Below are 18,781 nucleotides of genomic sequence, written 5' to 3' on the forward strand. Positions count from 1 at the left end.
ACCAAACCAAGAACTCTAGGTTCAGTGAGAGACCCTATCTCAAAAACGATAATGTGGAGGCTGATTGGGAAAGACATTCGCAATTGAACTCTAGCCTGAAAACTGACACAAATGCACACTCACACCTTCCCACACAGATATGCATATGCAAAGATGTCTTTTGTAAGCACTTAGGTTCTTCATTTTTACTGTTGTGAGCAATGCTATCAAAAGTTTTTTGTGCAATTATGTATTTCTGTACTGGAGAAATACCTTTCAATGAGAATGGTAGGACCTTCTGCAAATCCACATAGCCATGTACCTCACGACCACTGCCTGTGTGCACATGTGCACAGGTACATACACATAACTATAGACCTTTCTGTGCCAGCGCCAGTTCTGAGACTTATATTTATAATAATAAATATGTTCATAATATATTTGTAATAGCTTAGGCACTAGAGCTGGACAGATTATCAGCTTTTCTAACCTGACAGTACTGCCCTGGCTTATGTCCCATGTCTCCTTATCTCAGTCTTAGTCCGGTTGCTGCTTGCTCTGCCTCTCTGTCCCCGCCTCTTTCTTTCCTAGCCTACCTGTCTCTGAAGGAATTCCTGCTTCCTCCTCTTGCCTCAGCTATTGGCCTTTCAGCTCCTTATTTAGCCAATCAGAAGGTGAGAGAGGGAGTGTTTCCAAAACACTGAGGCAGGTGGTACTTGACAATAACAAAGTCTGGCCTGTAATCAGATCTTTGCTGAATCAGAAATCAGCACTTATATAATACATAGACAATCTTTACACCGTGCATAAAACATCACTCCAACATCTCCACCTTTTGGTCCAATAAAAGGTTCTTTCTAAAATACCAATAAACTATATACAGCAAGAACAATTATGAAAACTGTCAGATAAGAACTACATTGACAATGTCTAGTCCGTTTGTATTTGGCAACTGCGGTGGTTTGAATATGTTTGGCTCATAGGATGTGGCACTATCAGGAAGTGTGGCCTTATTGGAGGAGGGGTAGCCTTGAAAGAATGTCACTGTGGGGCTTTGAAGTCTCATATATGTGCTCGAACCAGTGTGATCCAGAGCCTCGTACTGTCTGCCTTCAGATCAAGATCTATCAACTCTCAGCTCCTTCTGTAGCACCATGTCGGCCTGGACGATGCCATGCTTCCCGCCATGATGATAATGGACTGAACCTCTGAAACTGTAATCCAGTCCCAATTAAATGTTGCCCTTTTTAAGAGCCTTGGTCAGTGTCTCTTCCCAGCAAGGAAACCCTGACTAAGCCAGCAACCTTGGAGAGAGTACTCTAAGATCTATCCAATCTTGGTGAGTCCAAGGCTTTCTACCTAAATCATTTTCTGTCATAACTTATATTTATCAACCTACAAATATCTTTTTAGGCCTTAAAACATGTTCTTAAATCTTAAACAATTTATGCTTAATTGTGAGACTAAAACTACCTAGTCCTCAATCCTGTCAGAGACCTGAGAAGGATAAATATTACCTGAGTAAACAGGATATGCAGAGCAAGCAGCTTCCAAAACTACAGAAATGACAAGGGTTGATGGCTTCCTGGACAGTCACCCAAGATTCCTCTGTAATGTTAGAGCATCCATTTTTCAGTCTTCTGGCGCAGTGTATCTGACAAACTTATCTGTAAAGCAAGAATCTTGAAGGACTTGCCTACTTTGTCTTAGCAAAGTTTGGCAGTCATGTTCCTCCATGTCCTGCTTGTTCACAGCTTGGACAGCATTCTGTCAGCAGCTGAAGTAAGGGCAGTTTCTTGCCCAGTGGCTAGCTCTGCCACATTTGAAGCAAACTCCATATGGAGGTTCTTCGATGCCCGATATTTTCTTTGAAGTAGAATGGGGGTGTTGACAGGAACAGTCGTGTCTCGCTTTCATGAAAAGCCTTATTAATAAAAAAAAAAACTTTAGATGCCATGTTCTGTAGATCTCTGAAGTGTTTGAAGACCATCTATCTATAGTACATCTGAATAGGCAAAAATTGCTTGTGTCTAACTAATTTGTTATCTGCTTAACTTTGAAAATGTGTACAGGAGGCTAAAAAAGCTTACATCTGTAATTATCTAATCTAATACATTATCTAAACTAATACATAACTTGAACACAAGTTTGATTGACTGATGTAACTTTAATTTTTTCAAACCATATTTTTAATGATGGTTCTTAAACGTTTTAACCAGAGGTAGTGGGAAAGAAAGGGTACGGGGACCTGTTTAGAAAGGTTCTTTGGAGGAACTCCTGTGTGTGCTGACTGGACATCGGCAGTTCAGTTCACTAGTTAGCAGCAACAGCTTGATGCACTGGCAAACACTTCACAGGTACACCAGCAGTCGAGAATGGTAGAGTCGGGAGAGCAATCATGACTCAGCAGTGGTGGCCTGACCTAGCAGAGACCGCCAGGCCTAGGCCTCTGCACAGCTGTGCCTCTCTCAGTGAAGCGAAGATCAGCAGCCACGAAGCCACAAGTGTCGCACAGCCAGCTCTATAAACAAGCCAAGCTCATCCTCAGTCACTGTCCATCAAGTTCTATTTATATGCCCTTCAAACATCACCTGTCCTCCATGTGTCTCGCCTCGGCTGTGTATCTGTCCTGGCTGGCATCACTCGGCCAATCAACCGAAGTCTGAGGAAACGACAAGAAAACTGCAGCACACCACCAAAAGTTTTTTGGTGCATTTCTCTCTATGGAGTCCCAACAGATGGAGCTCAACTACACAATGTAAAGCCGACCAATACATGTGTGTCCTTAGTGAGGAATCCTTCATCACGGGTCTTTTCACGTGCTTGCTTTAGCAGAATATCCTTTCAACTGTGTCCACTTCAGGAACACACTCCTTCAGGTGTTTGCCTCTAAAACATTATCAACACAACTGACTTCCAAAGGACCCTTAAGTTTCCACTCCAGGCTAACTACAAACTTGCATTTCTTAATTATCCTAATATTTTGTACTAGTAGCTTTCAAGGACTAGAACTTTACATTACATTTTTACAATACTTAAGAGTAGAAACATATATGCATAGCATGTTGTAGCAAAATGTAACATTAAATTTCTATCAATATACAAAATTCCATACTGATGTAAACTATTTGACTTCTTCACCCTCTTTAGTTTAAAAGTAGACTCAATAGTTTGAATGATTTGTTGTATCATCCCTATATCCCCTTTTCTCTTTCCATCCCTTCTCCCCCCCTTTTCTCTTAACACTAGATAAGAGAGAAAGAAAAATAGATGAAATAAAAAGAAGATAAAGAGATGCCTGAGTCCAACCTCCTTTCCGTTGTTTCTCCCTGACCAAGACCATTAACAACTTGCAGTCAACACCCCCTTAACATCCATCACACATCGAATGACCAAAAACCACCCACCTACCTCTTGGGAATCCAACATCGTTCTCATACAATTACTTCCTGCTATCTGGGGGTGATGGCACCTTTTGCGGGCCCTAAGGAAATCGTGATAATGGTGAAGTCCTGAGAAAGCTAGCTGCAACATTGACTGTCTAGTGTCTTCGTGAGGGGAAAGTCCAGGGCTTAACTGAAGTCCTGGCTGGAACAGTCTGTGAGACTGGACAGTCTTAGCCATTTTGAAGCTATTCTGTATCCAGATTTCTTTTTTTAAATTCAGTTTACATCCCGATCACAACCCCGCTCTCTCCTCTCTTCCCAGTCCTTACAATTACCTCCACCCATTGTCCCCTTTCCTTCTCTTCAGAAAAGGGGGATTCCCCCCTTGGGTAACACCCCACCCTGGGACATTTGGTCCCACCAGGACTAGGTACATCTTCTCCCACTGAGACCCAAAGGGTCTCCAACGGCAGGGAACAGAGACCACAATAGCCCCCACTCTACTTGTTAGGGGACCCACACAAAGACCAAGTTGCACATTTGCCACAAATGTGTGTGGGGTCTAGGTCCAGCTCCTGCATGCTGCTTAGCTGGTGGCCCAGGCTCTGTGAGACCACGGTCCCAGGATAGTTGACTGTATAGGTCTACTTGTGGTGTCCTTGACCTTTCCATCTTGTTCACTTCTATCTCCCGTTCTACTCCCCAAGCTCCGCCTGATGTTTGACTGTGGGTCTCTTCAGCTGCCTCCAACCTCTGCTGGATGAAACCTCTCTCAGGAGACAGTTATGCCAGGTTCCTGTCTGCAAGCATAGCAAAGTATCATTAATAGTGTCAGCGGTTCACTCTCTCACATGGGATGGGTCTCAGGTTGGGGCAGTCATGGGTTGACTATGCCCTCCCTCAGTCTCTGTTCCATCTTCATCCCTATACATGTTGTCAGCAAGACAAATTTTGAGTTGAAGGATTTGTGGATGGATTGTTGCCCCCTCCCTCCTCTGGAAGTCCTGCCTTGCTGCAGGAGGTGGCCACTTCAGTCTCTATATCTCCCTCTGGTAGGAATCTCAGCTAGAGTCACTCTCATAGACTCCCCATATCCTCTCCCATCCCTAGACCTCCAACTAGTCACCAGAGATGACCCTGCTGATTTCCATTCTCACTCTGTACTGACTGGTTTTGTGTGTGAACTTGACACAGTCTAGAGTTATCACAGAGAAAGGAGCCTCCCTTGAGGAAATACCTCCATGGGATCCAGCTGTAAGGCATTTTCTCAATTAGTGATCAAGGGGGGAGGGCCCATTGTGGGTGGCGCCATCCCTGGGCTGGTAGTCTTGGGTTCTATAAGAAAGCAAGCTGAGCAAGTCAGGGGAAGCAAGCCAGTAAAGAACATCCCTCCATGGCCTCTGCATCAGCTCTTGCTTCCTGACCTGCTTGAGTTCCAGTCCTGCATCCTTTGGTGATGAACAGCAATGTGGAAATTAAGCTGAATAGATCCTTTCCTCCCCAATTTGCTTCTTGGTCATGATGTTTGTGCAGGAATAGAAACCCTGACTAAGACACACTCCCAGCCCTCTCCTGCCTCTGTCTCCTCACACCTAATTGACATCCCTGTTTCCCTCCTCACCCCTTCTCTTACACAATTCCCTCTTTCCATCTACCCCCTATAACTATTTAGTTTACCCTTCTAGTGAGATTTGTGCATCCTCCCTTGGAACCTCCTTATTACCCAGTTTCTTCGGGTCTATGGATTGTGGCATGGTTATTGGGCACTTTATGGCTAATGTCCACTTACAAGTGAGTACATGCCATACATGTCCTTCTTGGGGTTACCTCACACAGGATGATATTCTCAAGTTCCATTCATTTTCCCTGTAAAATTCATGAAGTCTTTCAGGAAACAGCTATTGAGGGATTCTGGGAGGCTTGATTGCCTGGACTGCTTGTCTTCTTTTGCTCTGTAAACTTTTAAAGGCAATATACATTTCTGCATTAACACATTAGGATGGTTTTAATATGCTCGGCCCATGGGAAGTGATACTATTAGAGGGTATGGCTTTGTTGGAGTAAATGCGGCCTTGTTGAAGGAAGTATGTCACTGTGGGGGTGGGCTTTGAGACCCTCCTTCTAGCTGCCTGGAAGTCAGTCTTCTTCTATTTGCCTTTAGATCAAGATGTAGAACTCTCAGCTCCTGCAGTACCATGTCTGCCTGCATGCTCCATGCTTCCTGCCATGATGATAATGGACTGAACCTCTGAAACTGTAAGCCAGCTCCAATTAAATGTTGTCCTTTATAAGAGTTGCCTTGGAAGCCAGGCATGGTGGCACACGCCTTTATTCCCAGCACTCAGGAGGCAGAGGCAGGTGGATTTCTGAGTTCGAGGCCAGCCCGGTCTACAGAGTGAGTTCCAGGACAGCCAGGGCTACACAGAGAAACCCTGTCTCGAAAAAAACAAACAAACAAACAAAAAGAGTTGCCTTGGTCATACTGTCTCTTCACAGCAATGACTAATTGACATGTATGTTCAAGGCATCTGTCTTTCTCTATAAGCCAGTTCAGACCACATAATCAAACTGTAATATAAATTTTCATCCATGGGCTGGAGAGATAGTTCAGTGGTTAAGAGCACAGACTGCTCTTCCAGAGGACATGAGTTCAATTACTAGCAGCCACATGGTAGCTCACAACCATCGGTAATGGGATCCAATACACTCTTCTAGTGTGTGTCTGAAGACAGCTGCAGTGTACTCAGATAGATAGATAGATAGATAGATAGATAGATAGATAGATAGATAGATAGATAGATAGATAGATAGATCTTTTAAAAAAGAAAAAGAAAAAATTTCATCCATGCCATTTCAAATATTGGCATATAGTAAGTCCTGAGGACTCTGTAGCCAACAAGATTTATTGGTTATGTTTTGCTAAAGTCCTGGCTAAAGACATACGTGTCTCAGCCACTTTCAGACCATGTGGAGGGATCAGCAGAAATCTTACAATGTCTCTCAACAGCAGGTATTTTTTTGTTCATTAGCATTAAAAAATTTAAAGGTACTAAAGCACTATGTAATCTATCTCCAGGGGTCTTTGTAGCCCCTTTCTGTTTGTTAAACATCTCTTTTAAAATATGATTAGATCTTTCCTCGACTGCTCATCCTGTAGGACTGCGCTGTATACCTGTAATGGGCTTTATGTTATAATATGCAAAAAAATGATTTCATTTTACTAAAGACATATGTTGAACTCTTCTACATGTTGAGCCTCCAGCTGCTCTTTGACTAGCTGCCTGTGATTTTTCTTCTTTTTCATAGCCATTGTTCTACCTAAAACATGCCTATCAATCATCTACCTCAGTGGGAGGATGGCTGGTGTTCTGCCAGAATTGGCTCCCCCACATAAAGGCAATGAATCAGCATCTGCTGTGTCTTCTTTATTGTTCTCGATAACATTTTTCAATGTCTTTATCAAGAACATCTCCTATTTTATGGCTTGTCCCTGAAGTCGGAGGAATGTTAATCTATGCTTCCCACTGTTACATCAGATCTCTCTGCCACCGAATCACTCATCAGCGATGGCAGTCTTTGGCTGTCAGGCCTAGAAGAGGAAGAGGCTCTCTGTGGTGGAGGAACATGGAAGAGACTGACCTCGCCTTGTCTTAAGCAACTCACAGTAATCAATCCTCCAGCTGTCCTCTGCTTGTCCACAGTTCCTGCATGACCCTGGCAGCCAGCAAAGCATTGAGGCAATTATGCCCAGTGGTTATGACACCACAACCCAGATGCTGTCCTTTATCATTGTGCCCATATCTTCATGGAGACCTCGGGGGTATCACTGTTAAGATCTGGGCGTCTCTGTTCTTCATGGAAATTTTAAGAAATGCCATTTTCAGCAGCTCTCTGACAGCCTGAGGGCCAGTCCCTACCAAGCATATCCGAGTTAAACAGCCTTTGTCTGTTTTTAGTTATCTACTCTAAACTGTACCTTAAAACATAAAACACGAGACTAAATAAAGCTTAATCTTGTAATTAACTGCGTCAGTTCTTAGTATGACTTCAAATATAATTCTGAATACATTAAAGGATTTAATTATTTATAAAGTTACTATTGATCTTTGTTAGGGTTGAGCCTTAAAACTCATAGTTTTGAATTGAAGCTCTTCTAATATCCAAATAAAGCTTTTTAATCCATAAACATAGTCCATAAAGAGACTGGGAATTCTTCTGACCTTTATATGGTATTCCATTATAGAACATAACACTGTCAGGACAGGAAAGAGTTAACAAGTTGGGGAAATGGCAAGGACTTTGGTTGAGAGGTAGTTACCATAGGTGGTTTTGGGAAGCAATAGCAAGTGAGGAGGGGGGCTGTCTAAGCCTTGCCAGGGGCAGGCAAACTTAAAGGAAGGTGGGGGAATAGGTTTCAAGAGATAGTTATTCTTAACCTTTTAGATATTGTAAATCTTCACATGTGCCCATGTGTTCCAGGCTCTTCTCCACTTTCTCTTCTATTAGATTCAGCATATCTGGTTTTATGTGGAGGTCCTTGATCCACTTGGACCTGAGTTTTGTACAAGGAGATGAGAATGGATCAATTTGCATTCTTCTACATGCTGAATGCCAGTTAAACTAACACCATTTGTTGAAAATGCTGTCTTAAAAAAAAAAAAAAAAAGAAAGAAAAGAAAAAAGAAAGAAAATGCTGTCTTTTCTCCACTGGATGGTTTCAGCTTCTTTGTCACAGATCAAGTGACCATAGGTGTGTGTGTGAGAATTAGATCTCACTAATCTTTTTTTAAAATTTATTTATTTATTTTATGCTTTTGAGTACACTGTAGCTGTATAGATGGTTGTGAGCCATCATGTGGTTGCTGGGATTTGAACTCAGGACCTTTGGAAGAGCAATCAGTGCTCTTAACCATTGAGCCATCTCTTCATATCTCACTCATCTAAGTAGCGACTGCTCCATGTACAATGCTCTGAGCTGTTGCTGCGCCTCAGTATCTGGCTTTAGGCCCCTTCCTTTAAGCATCTTTTGGTAAGAAGAGGCTGGCAGTCTCCTCACCGGTATTCTGGATTCTGACCTTTAACCCTGATGAAGACTACCACTGTCATTTTTGAAGTTCACCACTAACCTCCCATGTCCAGTGACGTTTCTGGAGAGCTGAGTCTTACTGATACTTGATGTCTATTCCTTACAGCACCATCCTTCCTTCATCCTTGATTCATTTCCCCCATCTTTATAAAAACGTATGTTTCTGTCTTGCTTCCCTCTGCTAACCCCTTGTACCTCACTGCTTTACCTGCGTCACAGAGCAACAGGAGGTTGAAAAACCCAAAACACATTATATTGAGATAACCAAAAATATTACATTTTTTTGCAGTGTTCAAAAAGATTATTTAAGGGGTGGGGTAAGTGAATGAAACTAGGCCTAGAATTTGTTTTAATAACCAAAGACAGAGAGAGAAATGGCCTTGAATTAGGACAGAGGTGGTAGAATTACAGGGACTTATATAAACACAAGACAGATTGAGACAGACAAGGCCAGTGTTAGACTAGGTAAGAACAATGAAGACAGTAAAGATGGCTCTCAGACCTCTGACTTAGAAGACAGTGGCTCACAGAGACACTACTACAGAGGGCTAGAGAGATGGCTCCGTGGTTAAGAATACTTGCTGTTCTTACAGAGGACTTGGGTTAGTTCCCAGCACCTGCAGGGCAGCTCACAACCATCTGTAACTTCAGCTACAGAGGACTCAGAGTCCACTTCTGGCCTCTGCAGGCACCAGACACATACACAGTACACACTTATATATAGTAAGGCGAACCATTTGTAATCACCCATGCTTTCTTACCAGGCCAAGGTCACTTGCTATGGTTGCAAGGAAGGAGACTAGGCTCAGGTTGGAGGGGCCACAGCAAGACTGAAGCTGTGACAAGTTTATTGAGCGCAGTCAGACTTTTTAATCAGAAACAGCATATAGTGGCAATTGCCAAGATCAATACAGTTATGGTTGCCAGGATACGATGATGTTTATAAGCTACGCAGGGTACATAAGATGAATGTCTAAGACCAATTGTCCTGCCAGGCTTCAGTGCTTCCTTGACGACTAAGGGAGTACACAGAGAAACATAAATTGGCCTGAAGGCGTCACTGCATGAGGGGGTGCTGCAGTCTCTCAGGAACTGGAAGGTACATTGTGCCCCAAGAGCCATGGACTCTAACCTGAGCAACCTATGACACATGCCTCTCAAGGCATAGGCCAAGGCAACTCCACAGGTCCCTGCAGTCACTCGTCACATAGAGGATTTTTGTAAAGTTGAAAAAAATATATATAACGGGCTGGAAAGATGGCCCAGTGGTTAAGAGCACTGTCTGTTCTTCCAGACGACCAGGGTTAGATTTTCAACACCCACGTGTTGGCTCACAACCACCTGTAACTCCAGGTCCAAGGGGTCTGACACCCTCTACTGGCATCCACAGCACTGCGGGCAGGCAAAATTACCCATACATATTAAAGTGTCTCCTCACATATGTAGCAGATGTGCAGCTTGGTCTTCCTGTGGGTCCTGAATAACTGGAGCAAGGGCTGTCCCAAAAGCTGTTGCCTGTCTGTGGGCTATGTTCTTTTAGCAGGGCTGCCTTGCGGGGCCTCAGTGGAAGAGGAAGTGCCTAGTCTCACAGAGACTTGAAGTGCCAGGGTGGGGGATAACCAAGGGGCCCCTACCTGCTCAGAGGAGAATGGGAGGGAGGAAGGGGAAAGGATTGTAGTAGAGGGTGATCTGGAGGGGGACAGTTAGAGGGATTAAAGTGAATAAGTAAAAGAATAAAATTTAATTAGTATAAGGTGATACAATTAACTTTAAAAATAAAATAATTAAAGGAACTGAGTATGTAGCATGTGTACAATTCTGAGTTCAAGTCCCAGTGCTGAGAGAAAAGAGGAGAAAAAAATGGAAAAGGGGGGGAAGGAGAGGAGGAAGAAGACGTAGTAGAAGAAAACGAATGGAGAGAAGGTAGACTACGGCTATGTCATGATTTAGTTTAGAAAAAGAATGAACTAGCAAAGAAACCCAGACCAGCAAGAGAGGTGACAGGAACGGCAGAAGACAGCCCCTCCAGAGTGGAGTTGTCCCAGAGGCCAGATTGGACTAGCAGGATGCACAGAGCATTAGAATGTCTGCAAGCACTGTCTAGGTTAAACAGGTATATATATTGCTAGCTTTACATCTCTGATTCCAGCATGACGCTTTTATTCCATCTCTGCTCGTGTGCTTAATGCTCTGTCCGTTTCTTGTGGTAGAAGAAACCGTTATTTTTTACCTTTTCTACTAGCCTTTACTTTTCCACTCCTACTAGCCTACATTAACTGTACAAAATGACAAGCACTGTGGCATTCTGATACTCGGCTGTAACGGACTTTGGCTGCATTCTCACCTCACGCTAATCTGTTCTCCAGATCTCCTCTTGCATTAGTCCTCTTCCCAGACAGGACCTAGTCCACCTCCATTCTTCTCTTTAGAGCCTGGACTCCTCATGTGAGAGAGGACAAGCAGTGTTTGTCTGCCTGGTCTGGCTGATTTCTGTTCATATGCTGACATTTATTGCTTACTTTACTCTAAAGGACAAACTTGGCTGGCTGGCTGGCTGGCTGGATGGATGGATGGATGGATGGATGGATGGATGGATGGACAATACTCTACTGTGTATACCTGCACACCACATACTCCTTATTTATCCACTGATGGACACTTTAGCTCATTCCTTCACTTGTCTTCTATGAGTAATGTCCCAATACAAATGTGCAGGTGAGCTCTGTTATATTGTAACTTGATAGCTTCCAGGGTACACCCAGGAGTGAGATTCCTGAACTGCCCAGTGGTGGTAGGTTTTTGTTTTTGTTTTTTTTTTTATGTTTTTGAAGAATCTCCATACTGGTTTCCTTAGTGACTGTAGTAATTTACATCCTTACCCACACCACGTAAGGATTCCCCTTCCCACATATCCTTTCCAAGGCTTGTTGTTGTCTTTCTTTTTCTAAAGAAGCTCACTTCTTAATTCTGGAAGCTTCTTTACTGAGAACTTCTACACTGTGGCATGGTGGCAGGCACAGCAGAGCCAGACAGGGTATTTTAGCTTGACTTTTGCTTTTTGTTTTTCCATTTGTCTAGCAGGTCGAGATGTTGAATAATTTCCTTATTTTTACCTGTCACTGGTACTTCTTTGAAAGACTCCATTTATTTTATTCCCGCCTTTACTGACTAGGTCATTTGTGCTTTGGGGGTTGACAGCTTTCAGCTCTTATGTCCTGAATGCTAACCCCTGTCAGATGGCCACCTGATGAAGGGTTCCTCCCAGGCCAGCGGCCTATTCACTCTGGTATTTGTGTCTTATGTTGAGAAGAAGCTCCCACTTGATACAATCTGTATTTTCTATTATTTCTAGGCTTTTAGAGTCCTATTTGAAAAGTTGTGGCCAGTGTCCATACCCAAGATGTTTTCCTGAGAAACTCGCAAAGTTTCAGGTTTGGTCTTTGGTCCACTCTTGTCTGATCTTTGACAGAGGAAAAAAGATCTGACGTCAGTCAGTCTTGTCCATGTGGCTAACCCATCTTTCCTCCACCACCATTTACCAAAGAGCTTATCTCCCCCCCCCCCCAAATATGGCTTTGGTGCCTCTGTGGAGTACCATGGCTTCAGATGTGCAGGTTGATGTCTGAGTTCTAGCTTCTATTTCAGTCATCTACATTTCTGCTTTGTGCCAGGACCCTGCTTTTCTTATTCTATGACTCTAGTAAAATCTGAAATGGGATGTTGGAATACCTCCAGCAATGGTCACTTTGTGTGCACTTGCGCTGGCCACACAGCATCTTCTATATTAATTTTAGGCTTATTTATACATGCTCTGTGAAGAATGTCATCGGGGTTTGTAAGAGGAGTAGTTTAAATCTGTGAGTGCATTTTGGTGATACGGATAATTTTCCACAACGTTCTGACAATCTGTGAACGAGGGAGGTCTCCTCCAACTGCTAATAACACCTTCCCTTCCTGTAGCTGTGGTTCTCTTCCTTGGTTATGTTTCCTGGCCCGGTTGTCAGTGTGTTCAAGGCTACTGTGAATGGGAACACCTTCCCTTCCTGTACCTGTGGTTCTCTTCCTTGGTTATGTTTCCTGGCCCGGTTGTCAGTGTGTTCAAGTCTACTGTGAATGGGACTGTTTTCTCAGCCTCTTTCCCAGTGTGGTCATTAATGCTGAACAAAGAAAGTACTGCCCTTTGAGCCATGATTTTGTTTCTATGACTTTTCAATATTTACCAGACCTAACAGATTTCTCATGAATGCTTTAAGGTTTTGTTATGTTTGTGATCATATTGTCGGCAAGAAGCGATAATTTTCATTATTTGCTTTTGTATTTCATTATATCCTTTTTATTTTTCTTCCTTTATTGCTCTAGCTGAGAATGTAAATATGATACTGATAAGAATGGAGATCGAAGACACCCTCACGTTGTTCCTGATTTTAGAGGGCCTACTGTCCATTCCTCTTCATTCTATATAATATTAGCTATAGGCTCGCTGTATAAGCACATGGACTTTATTGTGCTGAAATATGAACCTTAAATTTTTAGATTCTTCAGGGATGTTTGACTTCATGAGAGGCATTTTGTGTCTATTCAAATGATTATACAAATGAAATTTATTTCTGTTGATTGTCATATGTGGAACTATCCTTTTGTCCCAAAAATGAAACCAAGTTAGTCATGGTTTTCAATAGGTTACTGAACTTGATTCCCAAGAATTCTAGCATCTCTGTTCATCAAGAAAATTACTCTATAGTTGTTGTGTTCTTATCTGGTTTGAGCATCACAGTCAGTACTAGCTTCACAGAATGGGTTTAGAGCCATTCCTTTACTTTCTGTTTCATCGGATAATTTGAGAAATATTAGTGTTAGCCCTTAAAGGTCTGTCAGTATTCAGCAATGAATCAATCTGGTCACAGGCTTTCCCTTTTCAGGAGATCCTTTGTAATGCCTTCAGCCCCGTTGCTTGTTAATGATGTGCTGTTGATTTTCTCTGGGTTCAATTTTATGTGTGATGGTTAATATTGATCATCGACTTCGCAGCCTCTAGAACCACCTAGGACTGCTTCTGCCACCACTGTCTGTCAGTGACTAGAAGGGGATGTGATCCGAAATCACAGTGAGAAGATTTAAGACACAGAACCTGAGTGAGCCTCTGCATGAGCGGTGACTTCAAGAGCAGGCTCTGGAGCCAGAGTGCCTGGGTTTCCACACCACCCCGACTACTTAAGAACTGGGCGAGCATGGGAAAGTGACACAACTTATCTGGCTTTCCACATATGTAAAACATGAGCAGTGTGACTGGAAGAGAAGGTCCTGTGGCAAAGCGCTTGCCTTCTGTGTGTGAGGCTTGTCATTGCAAATGAAAACATAACATTAGGCCATGGACTAAGGAAAAAGATCAGTCAGTAAAGAGCTTGCCGTGCAAGCATGAGGACTTGAGTTCAATCCCCAGCACCCACAAAGAAGGGGGGACCTAGAAGGACACTAGGAAAACAGACACAGGAGGATTCTAGGACTTGCAAACCAACAGGTATGTACACATCTGTGAGCTCTAGGTTCAGTGAGAGACCCTGCCTTGGAAAACAAGGTAGAATGACTGAGGAAGACACATGAAGTAGATGTCTAGCACCCTTCTCCATGCTCCTTGACGAAAAAAAATCATAGTTTTTTTGGAATGTGGTAAATTCTGACCCATTCACCCACCTGCCTGTTTTCCTCACAAAGCTGTATTGCTGTTATTTCCTTTTAACTTCCCATGTCTTTGTGAATCTCTGCTTTAGTGAGTCCTTTGCTGTGAGTTCAGTGGGGTGGTAAAGAAACGGGGACAGTAGATGGTTGCGTTGGTCAGTTTCCGTTCACGGAACAGAGCCTGAGATCATCTCCTTGTAGGGAGGGAGGCTTTAGTGCTGCTCACATTTTAGCCTGTTGACTGCCTGGCATTTCAAGGCCTGTCTCAGGTGCGAGTGTCCTGGTTAGAGGCTGCTCACCTAACAGCAGCTAGGAACTGGGTGGGGGCTGGGGATCCAACGCCCCCTTCAAAGACATTCTCCACACCAATGTTCTCCCCTAACTATAACCTCTTAAGGATTCTACAGTCGCTGGATGGCGTCATAGCGTGGGGACTGAAGCTATAACTACTCCTCTTCAGTCTTCTGTCTTTCCTCTTCATATCATTCCAATTCTCAGCTTCTTACTAAAGTTTTCAATCATAGTGAAGGTTAAATAAAGTCCTAGATGACTTAGCTACCATGTAGTTTTGCAGTTCTCTTTGTGTGGGAGCATGCTTTGAGACCGAGTCTCACTATGTAGCCCAGACTGGCCTCAAACTTAAGATGTTCCTGCCCCAGACTCCTGTGTGCTGTGATCGCAAGCATTTGTCACCGGGCTTGGCTCTTGCAGTTAAGTCAATACTGCTTTCCTTATTCAATCGCTCCAGCCCACAGACGCTTCCTATCCGTTTGCAATTATTTGAACTCACTGTTTCAGTTTCTACCTCACTGTCCTTTAATTCCCTCAGAGCCCCCAAACACCCTCTGTAACATCAAACATGTTTCTTTCCTTCCCTTTTTTTCCCTTCTGTCTTTTCTTCCTGCTTTTATTTTCTGCTTTCGGAGGGAATACTCCTGGAACATTCTGTCCCCTGCTTCCATAGAGACTTTCACCATCCCTCACAAATATTTTGCTCTGTGTCATCTTGGCTTACTCTTTTTATTTTCCCCCTGGTGGGAGTCAAAGCCAGAGCCTATTGAATACTAACTAGATACGCTCTCTGCCACTGAGCCACATATCAGCAATAATAGACATTTTCTATGAAGGGCTGAATATATAATTTAGACTCTTTGGACCTAACTGTCTCTCACAACTACCCAGCCACAGACAAGTCCCAGGCAAAGGAACACAGTTATGTTCCAGTGAAGCTTAATTTACAAAGAGAGGCTGTAGAGAAAGTTTTGGTTTCTTTGAAAAATACAGAAGTATTATGGAAATGTGTTTTCATTTTAATTCCAGGTGTAGGATATGGGGCTGCTGTAGAGTGTCCACAGCAGCTGGCTATGATTTGCTTCATGCTATAGCAGGGGCATGATTTTGCCAGCTACAGATAGTTTCTGTGATTGTGTGACATTTGGAACTTAAGGAACTTTTCTGAGGGTGTATAAATGCTAAGACCCCAGGAGTTGGGCTGGGTTGTTGGTTGGATGCATCATAATTTGTTAAGTAGTCATGCACAAAGAAGAAACAAGAAGAACTGATGGCAAAGATTAAACTTGCCCCAAGGAACTCGATGCCCCTAATCAGCAGGAAGTAGTCTAAGATAACGTCGCCCTCTTTCCCCTCTATCCTTTTTTTTTCTCTCCTATCTAGTGGGGCTGAATGGGTAGGAAGGGGGTGGAAGAAAGAAGAATTTACAAAGTCTGGCTACAAGAGGCCGTGGAGTTCTAGCACACAGCAGGGGAACTAGAGATAATGATAGTATATGGCACATTTCAGGAAAATTAGAAGAAAGAGTCTTGAATGTCTCACATGAAGACATGACAGATACATGAGAGGAGACATGCTCACTCCAATATAAGTATCATACAACATACACATAAAAGCATTGCACTGGGGCCAGGCAGATGGTTCATCCAGTAAACATACTTGCTGCCAAGATCAATTTCAGGGATCTACATGGTGGAAGGAAAGAATCGATCCCCACAAGTTGCCCTCTGACCTCTAGCTACATGCCATGACATAGTGCACCCACACATATACATACCTACATAAATAAATGTAATTTCAAAGTAAATAAGTAAATAAAATATCATACTGTACCCTGTTGGGGGATGGTTTTGTGCACTGTGTATTCAGATGCTGTATCCAAGGGATCTGGTTGCAGTCCAACCTTGGCATTGTCGCAAATGAAACATCTTCTCTCTCAACACTGTGTAAAACTTGTTGCCCATCACCTCTGATTGGTTAATAAAGAGCTAATCAACCTATATAGCTGGACAGGAGAGTTAAGATGGGGCTTCCAAGCCCAGTGAAAGGGTCCCAGGTGGAAAGAGTCGTGAGGAGAGGCCATGAGGAAGTCTCTTGGAGGGAGTTGCCCGTGAGGGAGTTCCCCATGAGGACAGGGATAGAGCAGGTGCAGCCAGGGAGAGACTAAGATGGAAGATAGTAGGCCACGTGACTAGGACGTAGGCTGGGAAGCACAGTCAGGTTAGAACAGCTCAGGATCTGCCCAGCCTAGACTAGTAATAAATATATACACCTCTGTGTCATTATTCAGGGACATAGGCAGGTATAGAAAAGCCCCACACTACTACAGTACCCCATAAATACCCCATAAATATGTATACATTTTATGTGTCAGTAAAAAAAATAAAAATAAAAGTAAATACAAGTTCTGCCTGTATCAGACTTTGTCTTCAGGCTCCATGAAAAATGAAGTCTGGGAGGGCCAGTCGCCTGGTGAATGTAGAAGAAGCAAACAGACTGCAACATGGAAGCATGGTAGTGAGGCTCTGCGCAGGGCACCACAGCTGGGTCGAGGCAGTTCTACTTCAAATACAGCAGAAAGGAAGCCTGACCACTTGGTCCCTCGGTGCACTACAGGTTGAGGCTGCTAGGAATTCCTACAGTCACACGAACAGAAGATCCTCCTTTGAGGCGTCTGTGCCCATCCAGACGTTTGAGACAATCGCTATGAAGATAAGCAGAGTGGAATTGTTCAGCGTGGCCCAAAGCTGCCAAATTAACTCTGGCCAAAAGAGCTCTTCAAACTCTTTCCACTGGTCTTGGTGAATGCACTGGAGCCTAACTTGATGTGCAAACAGATTACCCAACACTGGCAAGGAGTAGCTGAGTCTCAGCCAATCACAGGCAGTGAAGTAGCCCAACCAAGTTTGTAGATAGATACAAGCTGTAACCAGCAGGGGCTGTCTGTATCTCACTTGCTTTCCTTTGGCTACAGATACAACCTGCCCATGTGGTGAGCTAGGGTGTTTTGAACTATTTCAGCACCTGCTTTTCCTCATTTTACAAATGCTGAATAAAACAGTTGACCTCTGCAACGTGGGCTTACCTTTTTCTTTTCTTTTTCTTTTTGTTTTTCTTTTTTCGTTTTTCGAGACAGGGTTTCTCTGTATAGCTCTGGCTGTCCTTGAACTTACTTTGTAGACGAGGCTGGCCTCGAACTCATAAATCCGCCTGCCTCTGCCTCCCGAGTGCTGGGGTTAAAGGCGTGCGCTACCACGCCCGGCTTTCTTTTCTTTTTCCTTTCCTTTTCTCTTCTTTTCTTTCTTTTCCTTTCCTTTCCTTTCCTTTCCTTTCCTTTCCTTTCCTTCTCGTCTCTTTTCTTTCTTTATATTTCTTTTTTTTTCTTTTTCTTTTTTTTGTTGTTTTGTTTTTTGTTTTTTTGGTTTTTTTTCGAGACAGGGTTTCTGTGTAGACCAGGCTGGCCTCGAACTCAGAAATTCGCCTGCCTATGCCTGCCAAGTGCTGGGATTACCACACCCAGCTCCGGCTTGCCTTTTTCTTTGTTTCTTCCTTGTCTGTCTTGTGTTTCCTAACCTACAGCTCTGGAAATACTGCTTTAGGAGATTCCCATGCCTAGATAACGCAGCCCAGCTACCTTTATAGTTCCTGGGTGTTAGGACCCTGTTTTGGGCTCTCAGTCAGATTTGTATAGCTGTTTTCTACACACACACACTGTTTTTAATTTCAGAGAGAGAAAGGTCTCGAAATATAGCCCAGGGCTAAACCCTAAGTTTCTTCCTCAATGTGGGGGGGGGGGAACCCTCCCAAAATGATGGTATACCTAAGTAAATTGACCATTTTATTTTTATGATGCTCTTTGACCAAGAAAAAAGCCTTTCTAGATTTACTGCCAAGAAAAATTTGAATCTCGGGAAAATCTCGATGACTGCTTTTATGAGACACTAGGAATGGAGTAATCAATTAATGATTCATTTTAACCTTCACTTTGTTGAGATCCAGTGTGATCCGCTGCTTTGTCGTCAGTTTATGTGTGCACACGGACGCTTGTGAGTGTGGGAGGAAGGCNGGAAAGCAAGGACAAAGAGAAGCAACTATTTCAGCAGCTATGGCAACATTCCAGATGGGCATAACAGAGAGAGGTCAGTTACAAAGTCAAGAGACAGTTCAAAGACAGATAGGACAAGGAGATTCAGCAACAAGCGCCTATTCTCAAGGACGGNCNTTAGTGTAGAACTCAGAGTAGACACAACCACTAAGCAAGAGGGAGAGAGAGGGCTGGAGGCCAGAGAAGGGCTGGGATGGATTTTAAATATGTTGAGCCTTCTAAATAAGCACTTACCACACACACACACACACACACACA

The sequence above is a fragment of the Mus pahari genome, chromosome 6 (assembly GCF_900095145.1).
Source record: "Mus pahari chromosome 6, PAHARI_EIJ_v1.1, whole genome shotgun sequence".
Classification (NCBI taxonomy): Eukaryota; Metazoa; Chordata; class Mammalia; order Rodentia; family Muridae; genus Mus; species Mus pahari.